Raw genomic sequence first — 4,610 nt, forward strand, 5'->3', positions numbered from 1 at the left:
ACAGATCTTTTAATTTTGACAGAGGGTCTCATGAAATTGCTGAGGCTGGCCTCAAATTGTGATCTACTTGCCTCAGCCTCCCAAGTAGGTGTGTGCCACTGCACCTGGTTTCTGCTGTGGTTTTTATCAAAAAATGAATTTTTAAATTTTGATTAAAAATCTGATTTATGTGAGGCCCTGGGTTCAATCCTCAGCACCACATAAAAACAAATAAATAAAATAAAAGTATTTTAAAAATCTGATTTATGAATTTTTTCTATTATAATTTATGTCATATTTTGTGTCATATTTTAAGAACTTTTTGCCAAGCTCATTGTCACTGAGTTAGTTACCATATAATAAATTATGCTCAAGATTAGCATCTTTAAACAATAAACACTTTTATTACTTCACAGTTTCCATGCATCAGGAATGTGGGAGCAGCTTAGCTAGGTAGTTCTGGCCACCCAATCTTTCATGAGATTGCAATAAGCTGTCCCTTGTTTGTGGGGTTGTGGTCATCTTCAGGTTGGTGAGGGGAGTATCTGCTGCCAAGCTCATGTGTGAGATCGATGGTAACCCTCCTGCGCCTTACCACAAGGGCCTCTTCCAACAGCAAGGCAGCTGATTGCTCTCTTCCCTGGGAGTTTCATGCTGTGGCAGTTGGTGTTCCCTGCAAAGTAAATAACAAACAGAGACAGACAGAGAACCCACAGTGAAAACTTCAGTCTTTTTATACACTAATCTCAGAACCGACATCCCACCACATCTGCTGTATTCTCTTTGCTAGAAGAGAATTTGGTACCAGGGATTGAACTCAGGGGACACTCAACTACTGAGCTACATCTCCAGCCCTATTTTGTATTTATTTAGAGACAGAGTCTCACTGAGTTGCTTAGCGCCTTGCTAAGTTGCTGAGGCTGCCTTTAAACTCACTATCCTCCTGCCTCAACCACCTGAGCTCAATGCTGGGATTACAGGCATGTGCCACCAGGCCTGGCTAAGCTCCACCTCTTGAAGGGAGGAGTGTCCCTTTAAAATTTGTGGACCATCCCTTTAAAACATACAGTTGCTAAGTTTCCCTACTATCTTTTCTTCCGAATTTTTTACTTCTTCCAGCAGTTTTATGCTTTTAGTTCTCCAACTTACATATGTGACCTATTTCAAGTTAACTTTTGGAAATGGTGTGAAGTAAAGGTTAGGCTCAAATTGTTTCGTATATGGCTATTTCTTAAAAAAAGATTATGCTTTCTCCATTGAACTGCCTTTGTTGACCATTAATTGACCATTGCTATAGTTTGGATCTGGAATGTCAACCAGAGTGTTAAAAGCTTTGTCTCAGGGTGGTGCTGTTGGGAGATGATAAAAACTTTAGGAGGTATGTAGCCTGGTGGGAGATCACTGGGGCATGCCCTTTAAAGGGGATGCCTCAATCATCTTCTTTTTGTTTCCCAGTTTTCTGCTTTTTAAGTTGATTTACCTCAGGTACTTGACAGAGTAACGGAAGGCTGACAAATAAAAGCTTATATGATTGGGTCTATTTCTGTGCTTTCTATTTTTTTCCTTCTTTTTATGGATCTTTAGATTGATATCATACTGTCTTGATTTCTACAACTTTATAATAAGTCTTGAAATCAGGTAATGTAAGTTCGTTCTTAGAGCTATTTTGGCCACGATAGGTTCTTTACATTTCCATATCAATTTTAAAATAAACTTGCCAATCTCAACTAAAGAGCTTGCTGGGATTTTGATTAAAATTGCAGTAATCTTTGCCAGGTACACACAGGGAGGACTGGCATTACTGGCTACTGGGTCGCACCTTTATTAGGTGTTCACCTTTATTAGGTCAAGTCATGCTGTGTTCTAAAATGATCGTAGCCTATTCACATTTCCAACAGCAGTGACTGCAAGTTCTTTCCCCTACGTCTTAACACTCTATGTTGGTAGAGGTTTTGCTAATCTAGTGGGTGTGGGATTGCATATCATTGTTTTAATTTATATTTTCTTGATAACAGATGAGGTTAGGCATCTTTTCACAGTTAATGGGTTTTCTGGTTCCTTTCTAGGAAGACCTGCTCTAGGTTTTAATTTGCTGAGTTGAATCTTGGTTCATGGATTTTTTTTCCAAAAAGGACATATATTCTGGGTATAAATCCCTTTTCAGGTATATGCATTGCAAATACCCTCCGTATCATTGTTGATTTGCTTTCTTTCTCCTTATGAAGTCTTTAAAAGAACATAATTTTAATGTAAATTTCATTTTTTTTATTATGAATTAGTTAATTTATTTTTGGTGCTGGGGATTGATAGGGCCTCATGCAGGCTAAGCACGTGCTATACCGCTGAGAGACCTCCACCCCAAACGTGGACAATTTTTAGAAAAAACAATCTTTTCCTTTTTACCTTATGCTCGTTTTGTCTTAACTCTCTTTCCCTCTTAACTCTCTTTCCCTCTCCGGAGTAGACGTGAGATTCGCCTTTATGCCCTTTGAGTTTCTTTGGGATGCTTTCCATATTGAGGCTTGCAGATTTTCACAGTTCACAAGTGTCCCTATCCCCACACCTCTGGGAGGCTGGACAGCTGCCTTTGTTGCTCAGGTGGAAATGAAGCCCCGGGAGCCAGCAGCCCATTCAGCTTGGAACCTGCGATGACTTGTTTCACCGTCAGGGCAGGGGCGCGGCGACGGCCGGCAGGTGTCGCCCTATCCCGCGCCCCGCCTGCCGCCTCTCAGGCACCCGGGAGCTGCTTCTTACTACGTCACCCTGGACTCTGTGTCCCTGGATCCTATCTTCACAATGCGCCCTGCCCTCGGGGCTTTTATGATTAAAGATCATCTTGCCAACAGCTTCCTTCCGAGCCAGGTTCTCCGGGTCCCCGCGCTCCCTACTGCCTTGGGCTTGGCCCCAGGCTGCGCTGCGCTTGGAAACTCCCCTTTTCAGACTTCAGCCTCCATAGGTAGCGAGGAGTCCAGGGTTTTGTTCTAGTGACACCTGCATAAGTTTAGAAAACTTCAAAGGTGCAGAAAAAGGAAAAAATACTCTATAGTTCCAAAAATAGTGTATTTCCCTTCTTTCTGCAGAGCCATTCTTTTAAACACTCACTGCAGTACCCACTGTGTCCCCAACAGCGTGAGAAGTCCCCCCAGCTCCGGGAGGCTCCCTGACCCTGCGGACAGACCGACCCGACCTTGGCTTCTCTGTCAAGTGGCTTTTCCGTCCGGGGTTCTCTGCGGGCCACCACCAGAGCCCCCTTCACGCCCCAGAGTCGCGTTCACCGCAACTGACCCACACGCTTTCTTGGGACGATGGCCGTGTGATTCTCCTGCCTCATCCTCCGAGTCGCTGGGGTTCCACGATGGTCACCACTCCTGGTAAACGGGTTTCTTTCAGTTTATGTGAATGTCACGCATTCATGGGGTCCCTGGAGCGTGGATCTCTGTGCCTATGCTCTCTGCTAGGGGCGACCCCGCAGCTGGGCGCTTGGTACAGGACCCACCTCTGCTTCCCGCCGCGTTGCCCTTCCCTGATTCCTGTGGGTCTCGGAGGCTGAAGGGGCCAGTGGAAAAGTAGGTGGGGGGGAGAGACCCGGCTCTCTGGCTCTGCAGCGCTCTGTTCGGAGGGAAGCACCGAGCCCTCTGCTGGTCAGGGTGCAAACCCCCATCAGTCTGCGTGCTGAGGACACCACCGCCCTGCCTCTGCACAGGTGAGCTTAGTTCCACGTGGATATCACCGTGGGACAGGCAATCAGGGTGGGCGTCCACCAGGCCCTCCTGTCCCGGGATGTTTTGGTACCAGGGTTGATTGAATACAGGAGCGCTTAACCACTGAACTACATCCCCAGTTGTTGTTGTTCTTTTTCTTATTATTATTATTTTATTTTGAGACAAGGTCTCCCTAATTTGCTGAGGCTGGCCTCGAGTTTGCAATCCTCCTGTCTCAGCCTCCTGAGCTGCTGGGATTACAGGATTGCCACCACTCTCAGCCAACTATTCACTTTGAATTGATGCATATCTCTTTCTCAAATGCCTACATTATTGTCCTATAGATACTTTGTTAAGAGGTTTGGACCAAACTACTTAATAAACAAACTACTTAATGCTTAAGAGTTTGTTTCCTTTGTCCTAGGCAGTGCTGAAAATTGTCTGAGACACCTAGGCCTCCAGGAACTGAGGGAGTTTTGGGGCCTCTGCTTTGTAAATGAAAAAATTAACATCTGCCCTCAGAGGCACAGATGTGTGTGGCTCCCTAGTTACCACTAGACAAGTAGGATACCAAAGGGGCCTGCTACCAGGAAAGACAGGGCAGCAGTGACCTTCCATTTTGCCCTTATTCTGCTGGACCACTAACAAATGGCAGCATCTCTTCTCTGAAAACCAAACTCCAGAAAGGGATTTTCCGTGTGGTTTTATCTGGACCCAAGCAGTATTGCTGAGTCAGTGAGGTCTAGCTGGGCCTGAGAAAGTGGGGGAAACAAGCCCAGGCAGCTGGTACACATCTGTAATCTCAGTTACTCTGGAGGCTGCCGGTAGCAAGGTAGCAAGTTAGAGGCCAGACTGAGCAATTTCCAGAGACGTTGTCTCAAGATTAAAATAAAGAAAAAAGACTGGGGAGCAAGGCATGTGGGGTTTGCC

General features: G+C 45.4%; 1 long non-coding RNA gene across 1 annotated transcript; it reads right to left on the bottom strand.

The window, feature by feature from the left end:
• Positions 1–355: 355 nt before the first annotated feature.
• On the bottom strand, positions 356–3,716 carry LOC125619455. Its single transcript, XR_007351017.1, has 2 exons — positions 3,476–3,716; positions 356–652 (listed from the first exon to the last, which is right to left on the bottom strand). It is a non-coding gene; the product is annotated as an uncharacterized LOC125619455 (long non-coding RNA).
• Positions 3,717–4,610: the final 894 nt, after the last annotated feature.

Source organism: Marmota marmota, unplaced genomic scaffold, assembly GCF_001458135.2.
Source record: "Marmota marmota marmota unplaced genomic scaffold, marMar, whole genome shotgun sequence".
NCBI classification, from domain to species: Eukaryota; Metazoa; Chordata; class Mammalia; order Rodentia; family Sciuridae; genus Marmota; species Marmota marmota.